Source organism: Macrotis lagotis, chromosome X, assembly GCF_037893015.1.
Source record: "Macrotis lagotis isolate mMagLag1 chromosome X, bilby.v1.9.chrom.fasta, whole genome shotgun sequence".
Classification (NCBI taxonomy): Eukaryota; Metazoa; Chordata; class Mammalia; order Peramelemorphia; family Peramelidae; genus Macrotis; species Macrotis lagotis.
In genome coordinates, this window is record NC_133666.1 from 288987643 (window position 1) to 289004145 (window position 16503).

The following is a 16503-nucleotide window of genomic DNA, read 5'->3' on the forward strand; positions in this document are numbered from 1 at the left end:
CCAATGAAGTATTTTATATTTTCTTCTATTTTTAATTTTTTTATTTTGCTTGACTTATTTTTAGTGTCTCATAAAGTCATTAGTTTCCACTTGCCCCATTCTAATTTTCAAGCAATTACTTTTTTCAGTTAGTTTTTGTATCTCCTTTTCTATTTGTCCAATTTTATTTTTGAAGAAATGGATTTCTTTTTCCATTTTACCAACTGTATTTTTGAAGGAGATGTTTTCTTCAATTTTTTTGGTTTCCTTATCCAAACTGTTAAATCTCTCTTTGCATACTTCATATTTCTTTTCCCAATCCCCCTACTTGATTATAAAAGTACTTTTGGATCTCTTCCAAGAGGACTTTTTGAGCTTGAGGCTAATTCATATTCCTCTCTGGGGCTTCACATATGGGTCCTTTCCCCATGTCCTCTTCTGAAATGGTGTTTTGATCTTATCACCATAGTAGTTTTATAGTTAAGGTTTTCCTCTATTTCATATTCATTTAAATCTAGTTCATGATTTTTAAGGAATGTACAATATGAAGCTTCCTGACCTTCAGGTCTGTGAAGTCTTGTTCACTCACCTTCTGTGCATTGGGGTCTCTGCTCTGGTGTTAAGGGTTTCCCCATTGCACCGGTATTGCCTCATCTAATCCTATAACCCCTTCCCTTCTTGACTAACTCCTTGAGAAAAAAATAGATTCATAGATTTGTTCATTTACTCTCCATTCACTGTCTTCTAAACCTTTTGCAATTTAGCCTTCCTCCAAAATTACCAGTGATCTTTTTATTGTCAAATTCCCTAGAACTTGACAACTTAACTGGAAAAATAATAGGCCCTTAAAAAGGGTTTGTTGACTTGCATTTTTATAGAATCATTGGAATTAAAAGCTAGGAGGGACCTCAAATGTTATCTAATAGCAGACCAATGACTTACTTCTGCTGCCATCTTTAATGACCACTCTTCTTCCCTTTTTGCTTGAAACCTTCCAAAAAGGGAGAATGAATTGGCTACTGCTCAAGTCTAACCAGTTGCTCAAAATATGTAAGACAATTGTAGCTTTAATCATATTCCAGATATTATATAAGGAGAAGAAGCTCTTGCAATCCCCAGGTTTTAGTTGAGGATGAGATATGGACAACTAGTCTCCTGATTCTCTTATCTCATGCAGGTACACTCTGCAAAATCTTTATGCCCTAGTGATAAGAAGGTGTCCTACATCATTGCAACTCCTCTGGTCCCCAGGTGCTATCTGGGCAGGAAGAAACTTGAATGTAAATAACTCAAATACTTCTGAACTGGGGCTAGATTATTTTCAGCCTGAAATCAGATGCCAGGTTATTGGGGATTCTTTGCCTTTACTTGTCAACAGAAAGACTTAGTACTTCTTCATGTTACTACATAACACTTAGTTTATGCTGCCAATTTTGTACATATTAAGAAACAGATGTATATTTCTAACATACTTCTAAAGCTCACCTCCAAAGAATGCAAATACTTAAACATGCAGGTTTTGAGTTCTTGATTGAAATGATAAGGGGTGAATATCATGCTGAAGCATCGAATTCAACCTAAGGACATTAGCTAGCTTTGTGACCTTCAGTATGTAATTTATCCCATCAAAGACACAATTTTCTCATCTGCAAAAGGGGTGTAGTTTCACTTTCCTGCCTCACAGGATTGTTGTAAGGAAAGTACTTTGAAAATCTTAAAGTTAATATTGCTGTTGTTGTTACTGTAAATACTATTTTCTTTAGCAAATTCAATAGACTACCATGTAGTAGTTGATAAACCCCACTGAATCTTTCTGTATCATTGTTTGAACTTTGACTCTCAAAGCCTCAATTGTTTCATCTATAAAATGAGCTGGATCAGCCTACCTGACCTCTAAAAATTCTTGCTGCTTTACATCTTATGACACAGTCCTTTAGAGAGACAGTTTTATGTTTCTGCTTGTTTCCTAATTAGCATCTTCCCACTAGTTGCCTCAGAATCTTCAAAGATAAATTTTGCAAAATTCAGGGGTGAATTCAACCCAAACTACCCTTATGTGTTTTGCAATCATGTATCGTAGCCAGCTCAGGCATTTCAAATTTGTGACTTTATGGGCTCTTCAAAGCCCATAAATGGTTTTGTATTCATTTTCAACAGACCAGATGGTTCCTGACTGAGCACCACAAGAAAGAGCCGACCTTGCAGAGAGCAGTTGGTTTAGAGCCTGCCCTGAACCAGACATCCAAGACTATGTGAACCAGATTGAGTGTGACTATTTCAAAATATTCCCCCTGTTGGGGGAAAAAGGCTTTCTTTATTCTTTTAGTCAAAAAAAATGCATTTTCATGATTGAATTGCTTAATTCAGTGTTCTCTAATTGACTGATGGCAGCATGGATAGAACACTGACTTAGTTTCAGATTCTTCCTCTATGCTTTCTAGCTTGGTGGTCACTAAACCTCTGAGCCTTAATTTCCTCATCTATAAAAATGGGCATTATGATATCTCTTGTACCTATCTTACTGGGTAAGGGTTAGGGTTATTATAAGGGTGAAATCAAATAATGGATACAGAACACTACACTTTAAATTGCTACATAATACATTTATTATTATTTTTATTATTATTATTATTACTATAAGTCCTGGTCTCAGAACGTTCTTTCTATAGGTTTGATTTGATTAAAATTCCCAAGAGCTGAAAAAAAAGTAGTTTCAAGTAAAATTTTTTTAAAAAATAGCTTCTTCCTCCTTAATTTTAAAATATTCACCTTTTTGTTCTTGTTGTTTTTGTTTGTTTTTTTTTCAAGGCAATAGGATTAAGTGACTTGACCAAGGTCGCATATCAAATGTCTGAGGCTGGATTTGAACTTAGGTCCTTCTGATTCCAGGGCCAGTTCTCTACTCATCTGTCTTTGTTTTTGTTTTTGTCCATGCCTCCAATCTCTTTCTTTGTCTCTATCACTGGTTTTCTCTCTTATCTCTGTCTTTGTCTTTGTCTCTGTCCCTCTATCTCTGTGTCTTTCTGTCTGTCTCTATCCTGTAATGCTTCCCCAGATTTTCTGCTTCTGTGTATATCACTCTCACCTTTTCTTCTTCATCTGCAAGTGCAGAGTAGAAGATGAATGGACTTCAAAGACAAAAAAGGCACACTTGCATGTCTCATCATAGCATCTGAGACTTTAGAATGAGAAGGCAGATCAGGGTTCAGCTAATTCAACAATCTTGTCTTATTCATGAGTAAGCTGGAATGGGGTTGAAGTAATTTACCAAGGATAGTTAATAGTGGAACCAGATGGCAAATCTCTTTTTCCTAACCTCAAATGCAATGCATTTTCTGATAGACTTTCTGAACTTTCTTTTTTTAAAAAAATTGCTGTATTTTATTTTTCTATCACCTACATTTTCAGAGATTTCAACTCCCTCCAAAAACAATATTCCTTGCTATAAAGAAGAAAATAAAAAAGTCTATAAAAATGAACCAACAAATCAGAAATTCTGATATTGTATACAATATTTCATACTCATAGTGCTCCATCTCTCCAAAGAAATGGGGGAAAGGGGAATTGAATAGGGTGGAAAAGATAAGTGTCTTCTATTTTTACTTTGGGACCAAGCTTTGTCAATATAATTATAGAGCTTTCAGTTTTAACTTTTGATCTTGTTCAGTTGTACTTTCCATTTATTTTATTGTCATCATTGTGTATTGTTTTCCCAGTTCTGTGAACTTTACATTACACCATTTCATATGTCTTCCTTTTTTAAACTTTTATTTATTTTATTTTTAATTTATGACATTAAAAAAGCATTTCATAACAGTATAGTAAAAAAATATAATTGTAAATGAAATTGCAAATCCATTATGTACAACTTACTATTCCTTTTAAATATATAATAAAGTTATCATGTAAATTTCTGTTTTTTCTTCCCTCTCCCCTCCCAAAAGATGGCTGCTATTGGTCATAAGAAGGTATGTGTTTCTACACACACACACACACACACACACACACACACAAAATGTTGCTACAAACATTTTGGTGTTTGGAAGACATTTTTTTTTTGTTTTTGTATTGACCCTGTTGGGGCTTCCTTGCAATCTCTTGCCCATTTACTACAAAAGAAAGAAAAAAGGTGGGGTGGGGAAGAGAACAAGCATTTATTACTATCTTCTGCATATTATTCTAAGCATTTACAAATATCTCATTTAACCCTCAGAACAACTCTGTGAGGTAAGAATTGCTATTATCTCCATTTTACAATTGAGGAAACTAGGCCCAAGTCATGTATCTAGTAGAATGGGAATTCTTACAATTTGGACCCTCAATTCCAAAGTATAAATTATTTAGTTGTTCAATTCCAATTTATGGTTACCCTCCCTGATAATAGAAAGTTGTTCAGTCTATGATTTCCTTCCCTAAATTATCTAAAGCTGGCAAGCTTTTATAACATTTCAATTCATGACTTTGAATAATTAACTCATGATAGTAGTCTATTTTAGCCAAAGTGTTGATCTTGCCTTTTCCTTTTTTTTTCTGCTTCTGCTTTCTCTTCTGTCTCTGAAACTTGACTCATCTAGGACATTTGCATTGAAGCCTCATATTGAGTGTTCCAATAACTATAGTCAATGGAGGCTGAATTCCAAATAGCTGTCATGTTAGGTGAGGGACATATGAACAAAGAAAGGACCTCTTTTGATGGGGGAGCTCTGTCAGAAATTTAAGATTGCACAAGGCCCTGGAGGAGACATAGGTTTATATAAAATATGAAATTACCTTCAAAGGGTTCTTACTCTGTTGGGAGAGGATCATGAAATGTCAATGGTATGAAGATAAGAGGCTTGTCGCAGAGATCGATGACTGAACTGATTTTTAAAGGATGACTAGGAATAAACAAACAAGGATAGAGATGAAGAGCATCCCAGTCGTGAGGACATAATGAACAAAGGCATAAAAGCATGGGACCAATACAGACCAAACATGTTATTTTCAATTTTTAAAATTTATTTTATGTTTTATGGTTTTTCCTTCTTACAGTTTTACCCTTTTGTTCTGATGCTTGTTTCACATTATTAATATGGAAATATGTTTAACATAATTATACATGTACAACCTATTTTAGTTTACTCATTGTCAAGGGAAGGGAGGAAGGAAAAAATTGGAATTCAAAACCTTATAAAAATCAATGTTGAAAACTATCTTTCTATATCGTTGGAAAAATAATAAACAAATCTATCAAATAAATAGATATAGGCATGGGGCCACTTCAGGTATTTAGAGAATAGCCTGGTTTAGTTGGATGATGCAGAATGCAGTGATATTAAGTAAGAGTGATATCAGATTATAGGAATCCTTGAATGCTAAGTAGATGAATTTAAACTTTTCTCTGCAAGCAAGAAAGGTGCAAATGGAGAATTTTTAGCAATGGAGTAACAATGTTCAGATCAAAGCATAAAATTATTATTCTGAAAAATATTTTTAAAATGGGAGACTATAGAGGCAGAAAGACAAGTAAAGAGATCGGTGCAACAGTATTAGATAGGTGGGAGTGAGACTGCACAAATACAATGGAGATGACATAGAAGAGAAATACCTATAAGAGCTATTGTAGAGGTGTAAACAACAGAATATAGTAACAAAAGATTCTTTGGTGACAAACATGGAACATTTGATGAATAGTGATCCCACATGGAAAAAAAAAACTTAAGGTAGAAGGATTAAGAAAATTAAGGAAAAATGAGTTCAATTTAAATACATTATTTTGAGATTCTAGTGGCTCTTCCAAGAGGAGGTATTTTGTAAGGAGATGAAAATGTGAAGGTTAAAAAAGAAGTGGACTGGATACAATTCATGCTTAATCAATAAATATTTATTAAGTGATATTTGGAGGTTGGTTACATAGTATTAGTAAGGGAATGGGAGTGAATATTATCAAATGTAGAGAGGAGAAGTGAATGACCTTTAGAGAATGCCCACCTGAAGGTGTCAGTAAAAATATAAGATATAGATCAGGGGCTAAAGAAGAACCCAGCAAATTCTAGTACTCTGAAGCCAAAAAAAAGGGGAAGAGTATCAAATGAGTGTAAATGGTCAAGAGCTCCAAAAGCTGAAGAGCAGGTGAAAATTAAAAAAAAAAAAAAACTTGAATCTAATGATTGAAAAGTCACTGTGTCTCTGGTAGTACAGTTTGAGCAGAGAAGGAGGGGCAAAAAACAGGTTACAAGAGACTGAGGGGAGAGAGAACATAATGAAAAAGCTGAGACATTGAGTAAGGGTAAAAAAGATTAGCAGTTATTAGAAAGAGATGATAAAATGGTCATACAGGTTTAGAGGGATGCAAGGAAGATATTTTGAGGATTGGAGAGACTTGAGCATGTTTGTAGGCAAGTGAAACAATGGAAAGATAGAAAATAAAAGAAAAGGGATTGGGGGAATGCTGCTGCAACAACTTCTTAAGGAAGAAGGAAGTAAATAATCGGTTATCAAGTACATACCTAGTGTGCCAGACACTATGCTAAAAAAACTTTGTGAATATTTTCTCAGTTAATCCTTACAACAATGGTGGAGCAGTAGTGGCTATTATGATCTGTATTTTACGGTTGAGGAAACTGAGGTAGACTAAAACTGCCCAGGTTCATACACATAGTAAGCGTTTGAGGTTAGATATGAACTCAGATCTTCCTCACTCTACAACCAGCACTCAACCTACTGCACTCCTAACTTGTAATTTGGGGGGCAAAAATTGGGAGACTATTCTATAAAGAATAGGAATGCTGTATCTTCAGTGATGAAAGCAAGTGAGGCAAGCAGGAGTGATGATGTGTAGAAATTATGAATTATGACAAAGAGAAGCCTCAGGAACCTCATTAACTTTGGAGTCAGTAGATCAGAGTTCTAATTCTTCTTTTCTCCCTTACTACCTAATATATCTGTGGGAAAGTCTCTCAGAGTCCTATGACTAATCAAATAAATCATAGAACAGATCTAAAAAGGAAAAAATCATAAAGTAAAATGAACTTGCTCTTATTGTAGAAGCATGGGTACAATACTAAGCTGTACAACTGAAAATCTTGACAAAAAAAATTCCCTCTATAGCTCTGATTACCCCTAATCTCATAGATTGGCTGCACTCTGGGTGGCTTTAGAATGAATGGTCTTTGATTAAGCAGATTCTCTCAGACTTTTTATATCTTGACATATTAAAGCAATTTTATGTGTTCAATGATTTGGGGGTTTTGTGTAGTTTTGTGTCTTCTCTGTTCAGCTGTTTTGCTATTTAGGGGTTACATGAGGGTAGGGACTGGCCAGGAAAGGATGTACAGGTCTGGCCACAGCCATTTTGGCCTCATTTCTTACCTGGTTCTGACTTCAAAGGGAGTTTGGAACTCTATTAAGCCCCAGTGGAGTGGAGATGATGAAAAATTGGACTTTAATGAACAAAACAATCAAAATCATTACCCTGCTGCTGGGCAGCATCATGGTATGATTTTTATCAGATCTGATAAATGCAGACAGTCTTTGTTCTCTACTAGCTGAAAGGCCCAAAGTAAGCACACGACTCTGACATTTAGAAAAAAATATTTTACAGATACTTTTATTAGTGTATAGATCACTGTTAACCAACCTATCATCTCCCTTCTCCCAGCATAATTAAATATGACCCAATTTAATGGGTTAATTTAATTTAAATATGACCCAAAGTCAATATAAATTTGATCCACTTTTTGTTCATTTTTCCTCTCCCTAAGTGGAACAAACACATATCACTTCACAAAACAGATTAACACATTGGCAATGGCTAAGAGTAATTGTCTCATTCTCAGGTCCATTATGTCTTCACCAAATATAAAGAACCAACTTCACCAGGTGATAATTGTTGTCCTATTAGTATCAAATGACAAAGTGTATCATGTTAAAAAAAAAAAAGCAATAGTGAGTTCAGTAACACTTTTCACTGGCCTTGTGTTGGGGTTTTTTGCCTGTTGTTTTTATTTGCTTTTTATGTTATAACAACATCTGTCAACATTGGGAAATGGAGTCATACATCCCATATATTATTTCTTCAACCCATCAATGATATTATCAATGTTTATTTGCTCTGAAATTCACAAAAGACATTCCTAGTCTCTTATGATAATCCTGGATTTGCTGTGATCTTGAGCTTTTAAGAGTTCACAGCCCAGTGACTGAGAGCTTTAGCCATTATTACATTTCACCTTTTTTGTGGCTTTGATTACATCTGCAGTGGAGCTGTCCCAAGATGATTACTAAATTTTTGTTGGAAATCAAACAGAGTGTGGGACAGATTTATGTTAGCATTAAAGCCAAGGTTCAAATTGGGTCACATTGAATTCTTTTCCACTAACATAAAGAGGCAATGCAACAGAGTAGAGAGAGAGATGACGGGGTCATTACGAAACCCTGGGTTCAAGTCTTGATTCTCACATATGCTAGTTGTACTGTTATAGGGAAATCACTAACTGTCTCAGAGCCCTAGGACACTTTCTAAGATGAATCACAGAAAAGTTGATGATTTGCATTGACAGAAGGAATCTCCACATCAGAAGTTCCCCCTGATGAAATCACAGATCCAAATTCCTCCTAAAAAGAAACTATTAATAATGCTTTCCTTTGTAATATGTAGCTGGATATCTAGGTTTTCACATTGGAGGATAGGCAAGGGAAAGGAAGAGGAAATTTAATCATTTGGCAGCAGAGCTTGACCATAATTTCCAACAAATTCTTCTAATCAAAATTAATATGATGAGATAGAACACATTGGAACATATAACCCAGATCTGTGCAATCCATTATTGATCTAAGATAATTGATCTAAGATAATTCACTGAACATGTCTCAGAAACCCTAGATTTGTATTTGTAAGATGATAAAAGTTGTTCAGTCATTTTTCAGACATGTCTGACTCTTCATGACCCCATTTGGGGTTTTCTTGGTAGAGAGACTAGAGTAGTTTTCCATTTCCTTCTCCAGCTCATTTTACAGATGAGGAAATTGAGACAAAAGAAGATTAAGTGACTTGTCCAGGATCACAGAGCTAGTAAATGTCTGAAACTAGATTTGAACTCCAAAAATGAGTCTTCCTGACTCCAAGCCCTGAACTTTATTCTCTGTGAGGTTCATTAGCTAGATTTTGATCTTGCTAATTAACAAATTAACCTAGGTCTAGCTTGATGACAGACAAACCAGAGTGAGCACTAACTCTGGCACTAATTTCAGTCCTCTGCTCTGCACTGGTATGCATTCCCATTTATTGGATTAGTCAGTAGGTTCTAGCCAATTTTAGTTCTGTCACTTGCTCTGTGACCACAGCCTAATTTCTTTGAATTTCATCATTATCTTTCATGTCCAACATATCTATTTCCATTACCAATGCCCTAGAACTGATCCTCAGTATCTTAAACTGGATAATTAAGCTCCTACCAGCTCATTAATTCCCCATAATATATATTTTCCACCATTTATACTTCATATATCAGTTAAATTGTTTGTAGATGGTCTAAAAAGTATTCAATTCTTACTGCTTTGCCCTGTTTCCCTCCTTCTCCTTTCTGAGATACTGCTCTTATGGAAGTAGAAGATGGTCATAATAGCATTGAGAATCAGAATTCTGAACCTAGTAGCTGGGCATCCTTAATAGCTAAGAGCAGCCGGATGATGCAGTGGATAAATCATTGGGTTTGGAATCAGGAAGATTCCTTTTCATGAGTTCAAATTCAGCCTCAGTCACTTATTAATGACTCTTGGCAAGTAACTTAACCCAGGTTACCTCAATTTCCCCTTCTGTCAAATGAACTGGAGAAGGAAATATAAAATCATTCCAGAAAACTCTAAATGGGATCATAGAGTGAGATACAGCTGAAATGATATAATAACAACAAATAACAGCCAGCAGGTATAAAGAATATTTTAGATTTGCAAAATGCTTTGCAAAAATTCTTATTTTAACCTCACAACAGCTCTGGGAGGCAGGTATTAAGGTACTTGACTAGGGTCACAAAGTGTCTAGAGTAGTCTGGCATCACAAAGTGTCCTGATTTGAACTCAAGTCTTCCTGACTCCAGACCAAGAACTTTGAACACAGCCCCAAATAGCTGCTTTTTACTAATAAACTTTTCTATGCTTTTCCAGGCTGATGTTCAGAGTGCAAAACAAAATACATATAAAAGGAATTTAATAATGTCCAAATTAATATCTTATTATAAATTAAATTATCATAAAGATGGCATTCCTATAATGTTTTGCAAATTACAAAGTATTTGACATATATAAAATCTCATTTAATTCTTACAATAACCACCTGAGGACGTATTACTGCTAACATGTATTCCTATCTCTATTTTACAGATGAAAAAATGAGACATAGGGAATGAGGTGATTTGCCAAAGATCACATGGCCATGAAGTATTTGAAGTTAAGTCTTCAAACTGAGGTCAGTATTACTGGGTGCCAAAAGAAGCAAAAAAAAATGTAATGAAACATTTCATAGTAAATGGTAACATTAATATAGTGCTTTAAAGCATACATTTCATTTGATCCTCACAGCAACTCTAGAAGGGAGGTGTTTTAATTGCCTCCATTTTGCCAATGAGGAAACTAAGGCTGAACAAAAAGTTAGTGATTTTCCTAGAGCCAGAATAGTCAGAATTGTTTAAGGCAATATTTTAATTCAGATCTTCCTGACTCCAAGTTCAGCACTCTACTCCTACTTATCATCCAACTTTTTTGATTATTGTCCAGTTGTTTTCAGTCATTTCTGACTCTTCATCACCCCATTTTGGGATTTCCATGGCAAAGATACTGGAGTGGGTAACCATTTCCTGCTTTACCCTATTTTACAATGAGAGAACTGAGGCAAACAGGATTAAGTGACTTGGCCAGGGTAACATAGTTAGAAAATATTTGAAGCCAAGTTTGAACTCAGAGAGTCTCTCCAACTATACCATTTAGCTGCCTCTTAACTGATAATATTGGGGAAAAACACGCAAGAAAGGGGGATTTCAAATAATTTCTAATTATATTAAAAAATCATACTAACCCCCCAAAGTTACCCTTAGGACCCTTAAGGAGAGATATAGCCAAGCTAGGTCAGGAAACCTGACTCCATTGTGAAAGTGGGTATTGAGGGTAAGAATACTTCAGACCTAACATGGGATCTATTTGGTTGCAAGTCATGCATGGATCATGATAAGAATATCCAAATAAAATTCCATGAAAACAATTGCAACTAATCCTCCCACCATCTATTATAGATGATGGAGCTTAAAAGATATGTTAGAATAAAAGTCAAATTTGGTGCTGATATCAAATTAGGAAAAAAGAACAAAGAATTGAAGAAGTTATGTTAGCTTTAGTCTGATTCATTTAAAGAAATTGTCTCAAGAAATGAGAAATAAAAGTAAAGACTATTTATTAAGAGAAGTTTGATTTATGAGATATAATCACACAAGTCAAAAAAAAAACAAGAAACTGCCTAAGACTGCAAATATGTTATTTTGTTAAGCAAAGATATATAACACTTAAATGGAATCCTGGGTTCTAATTCAAACCCATTTGCAAAACAATACAGGGACAGATAATTGGAAATATTGTTAATATTACTTTCCAAAGGAGCTACAATTTGTAAAGAAAAAAATAAACCTGCAGAAAGCTTTGCATGGGATCCAATTAATATTGCTAATTTGAAGAATACTTAAATATCAAAAGGAATATATCTATCCATATTTTTGTGTATGGATTCTCTTTTCATCATCAATGATAGTGAAATGACCACAAATGGATTCTAGGTAAGAAACAATATATCATGTGAAAAAGTAGAAATGGCACATAAAAAGGGAGTCTAGGAAAGGCAATTGAATATAAACATAAATATTTGCTGTTTAAAAAATTCAAGCCACAAGTGTCACAGACAATATTTGAATTAATTTTCAAAATAGGCTGGTAAGAGGAAAAAATAAAAGAAAAATTGAAAATATCACATGCAATATTATTTCTCCCCCCAAAAATGAAAAGAGTAGTAACCACTGATACATATCATATTTCAATAAAACAGAGAGAATAAAGATGTGTCCTGCCCCTGACCAAAGGTTTACATGAAGATCAAAAGAAAGAAAAAAATATGAAACTGCTTTGAAAAAATCCAAGTGACATACAACTGTAAATTATTCTGTAGTTCCAAATCACTAACTCTCTTTTGATTATTATGAATTGAAGCTTCCTGTAGTCAGAACAAATTCAACATATTCCAAACCAAAAGAATCATTTTCCCCCTCCAACTTCCTCTTTTTCTCAATATTCCTAATTCTGTCAGGAAAATGGCACCATCTTAAGTGCCACTCAGGTTCTCTGCCTAAGAATAATCCTGGTTGCCTCATTCTCCCTCATGATACATACCTAATTTTGCCTCAGCATCTCTAGTCTCCATTCTCTGCTCTACCTTCTCCTCCCAATTACTTTGAATATATTTTTGAATTTACTTATTAGTATCATAGTTCAATGGGAGAAAAATCTGACTTGAAGCCAAGATGTTTTGAGTTAAAATCTTGTTTTGGACACATATTAGATTTGTGTCCCTGAGAAAGTCACTTATCCTCTCAGTGACTGGGCAACCATCCAAGACTCTAAATTATAGACTGCTGATATTGGCAAGTTTTGAACTTTTTTCACCTGGAGATTCTCTATACCAATGAAATCACAGGTCCAATTTTTATCCCTATCCCTATACCTGAACTATTAGTTCATACAAATTTTCCCAGGTTTCTCTGACACTATCTCCTTAATTTCTTGCAGCAAAGTAATATTCTATAACATTTATATGCTCTAGCCTATCCATCCATTCCCCAATTAGAGGGTATTTATTCAATTCTCAGTTCTTTGCTTTTTTCTAAAAAGATTCATTATAAATGCTTTTATAAATCTAAGTCCTTTGATCTCTTTGGGATACAGACCCAATATTGATCTCACTGGCTCAAAGAGTATTGATAAATTAAGAGTTTTTGCCTTACATTCCATTTTCCCCCCCAGAAACAATATTCTCATTTTAAAGATAAAGAAACTGGGACCCAAAAAGGTTAGTTAAACTTCCAAGATCCTATGAATAATAAATGACAGAGGAAAGATTTGAACCCATATTTTTTGAATCCAAAACCAGTATTCTTTCCGCTGAACCATGGTTGCCTTCAGATATAAACACACATTTATATTCATATATTTTATCTCTAACTATTTAATGTAAGCTCCTAGAGGCAAGAGTCTGTTTTATATACTATAAGGAATCCAGTAACCTCCACAACTCATTAAGTGAAAAAGGTCCAGGAAACTTTAGAAGTGTCCAATAAGAAAACATAGTCACCCTTTCAGAATAAGACCGGAATTATAACCACAAACTCCTTTTACAGTCAGAGGGGAGTTACAATATCAACTACCCTCCAATTCACCAGAAGCCTTCCCTCCTCCATACTAATGTGAACCAGCTTCCGTCCCCAGGTCCAGTCTTCTCATCCCCTTCCCCCCAATGCCTGTTCTAATAAATGCATAATAAATATATTCATTGACTCTTTTTTTAAGAAAGATTTTATTTATTTTGAATTTATATTCATTGACTCTTAAAAATCTATCAGACTTTACTGGTCTGTGGGGATAAGATGTCCAATGGAATGCCCAAATCCACTTAGGCTCCCATGATGATTTGCATGCAATTCCCCTTGGGGTCCAGTGGATACAACTAGTTTCCACCATCTTCCCTAATTGCCCTATATTTTGCGAATATCTCTCCTCAGGAAAGCTTGTGTAAGCTTCATTTTTCTTTGTAGTGGATTTTAATATTCTCCAAATTTTATTGAGTTCATGTTAAGGCACATACCCCATTGTCTAGCATAGCCCCTGACATAGATTAGGTACTTGGTAAAAACTTGTTGACTAATCTGTTGAGAGATATTAGTTTTCTGGTTGAGGGTTGTAAGATCAATTTCAAATCCTTACTCTAATAAAGACTATTTATCTCTTGTCCATTTGAAGACCTGTGAGGACTTCTGTCTTAGTAAATTCATGAACATATTTCTTCTGACTATAAGTAGCATAGTTGGCTGAGTCTTTGGTGTCTCACATCAAAGAATTAAACTAAAGATTTTGCTTAGGGAATGTTGAAGATATTAGTGATATGAGGGATTATTGGCAAGAAAGATTGGATTTTGGCCCTGTGGTCCAAAGAGAAACTTGTTTTCATGAACACACTCAGTTCATCTCTCCCTCTGGAAGTTAGTGTGCATACATATAACACTAGGGAAGAAAAAACTTTTTAAATATTGAGAAATGTATCAACACAATGAGAGGTGTGGGAGAAAAAGATTTTCGAATGCCAAATGCTGAGATCACAGCTTTTCATTAGGAAATATGCCTCCAGTTCTAGAGAAATGGGTCTATGTTTGAAATGAGTTGGAATAATTACCCACATTTGCTAAACAAACACTCAGTGTGGTTGTTTCCATAATGAAAATTCATCATTTCTGTTTTGTTTCTGAGGGGCCTATAATTAAGTGGGCTTGTCCAGAGGTTTTAAATCCTTGTACCTTATAAGAAAAATTATACCCTTGATCCAACAAGGAGGTTATGATTTGTATTTGAAAATCAGTCAGCTAGAGGTTTCTTTTAGGAAGTGAAAGTCTTTTTTTCCCCCTCACTTGGACCAAAGAATACTTGTTACAGTTTCCAGAAAACATAATTGAATGGAATTAAATGACTGTGCATCAGTCCACAGTGTTTTACCATTTTAATTTTTTCACCTAAATGTGTTTTGCAGGAATTTGCACCAGTTAGCTCTTGCTATTCTAACTGCACATTTAAAAGGTAAAAAGTATCTGTCTTATCATATCTATGGGATATTATCAAGTGTTAAATAAAATAATTTAATTAATTTTTTTAAAAGTCAATTTTTCTATATACACACAGGACACTTCCTATCAGGATAATGGATTTCTAATTAATATGTACATGTATATGCCATATATAGGTTGACCAGAGTGCAACTTGTGGGGGAAAATGTAGATTAACTTTCAAAGAAATTTGTAGATTAACTGTCAGAGGAGATTATCTCTTTCACAGATGAGCACATACACAAAATATTCATAGCATCTAAAAGTTTCCTTATCGTTAACTCTAGCTTCTGATTTTAAATAACATTATCTTTTAAAATCTGCTTGTTTAATTTGGAAAGAGATATTCAAATTATTAGACCTTATTATGACCAGTATAAAAAGTTGGGTTTTTCTCAAGGATTTGAAGTACTAGGGAGGAGAATAGACAGAATTGGGGACCATAATCATATGTTGCCAGAAGCTCATGGAATGAGAAGGCAAGTATAAATAATGCTAAAAGGCCATTTGCAATCCTATATTTAACATGGTTCTCATTTTACTTTGCTATATTAATAGACTAGAAACTTGGAACTGGAAGAGAGCTAGCTCATAGGTTATCTACTCTAACCCATATCTGAAAATTGACTTCTATGTACAATATCTATAACTTGTGGTTACCCACCTTCTGTTTGAAGATTTCTAATAAAGAGACCATTAACTTATAAGATAGCTCATTTCTGAAGTTGCATGGTGTAGAACAGATGCTGTTTCCTAGTAGATCCAAGTACAGGAAATCAAGCAACTCCATTAGTTCTCTTTTTTATTGAAAATTTCTTTTTTGAAATAATTATGAGTTAAAAATTTTCAACAAACATGAACATTTTAGGATACAAAGGTGAACAAAAAGAGCATTGTATGTGAAATTAATAATTGTTACATAATTTACATAGTGGATAGAGGAACAAATCTGAAGTCTGGAAGATCTGAGTTCAATTCTGGTCTCGGACTATTACTAGTTGGGTGATCCGGAGCAAGCTAAGAACACCCCAAATGGGGTCACAAAGAGTTGAACACAACTGAAAAGTGATAAAAAGTATTTGTAAGTTCATTTTTTAATTTAGCATGGTAATAACAAAATTATCCATTTGTGTCCCTTTCTGAGCATTCTGTCTTAATATTTCATTTGTATACTTTCTTTTCTTTTTTGCATCTCCATCACTAACTACTAACTCAGCCTCCCCTCTTCATAATTAGAAGTCCTCTCTTGCAAAAATAAGCATATTCAAATAAAACAATTCAATACATTGGTCATGTCTGCAAATACATTTTTATTCTGTACTTCTAGTCTATCACTTTTCTTCTAAGAGATAGAAAGTTTGCTTTATTATCATTATTCTGGAATCATGATTGACTGGAGTCACTACTTTAATCAGAATCCTAAATTCCTTCAAAAGTGCTTTCCTTTTCATTTTTGTGGTTCTTCATGTAAACCGGTCTCCTGGTTCTTCTTATTTCATTCTACATCAGTTCATACAAGCTTTCTCAGGTTTCTCTGGGTTCATCAGACAGGCAAGAAGTAACATGCCAGTTGAATAACCAAAACAACAAAAATGAGTAAATACTTACTTGGATTGGAGTACTTTGACAGACACTGAAAGAA

General features: G+C 34.5%; 1 long non-coding RNA gene across 1 annotated transcript in view; it reads left to right on the forward strand.

The window, feature by feature from the left end:
• LOC141502267 (uncharacterized) overlaps positions 1–14836 on the forward strand; it is a 97378-nt gene extending 82542 nt beyond the window's left edge. Inside the window, exons 2-3 of the long non-coding RNA XR_012472480.1 lie at positions 10339–10423; positions 14789–14836. This is a non-coding gene — a long non-coding RNA (uncharacterized LOC141502267). The remainder of the gene's footprint in view (positions 1–10338; positions 10424–14788) is intronic.
• Positions 14837–16503: the final 1667 nt, after the last annotated feature.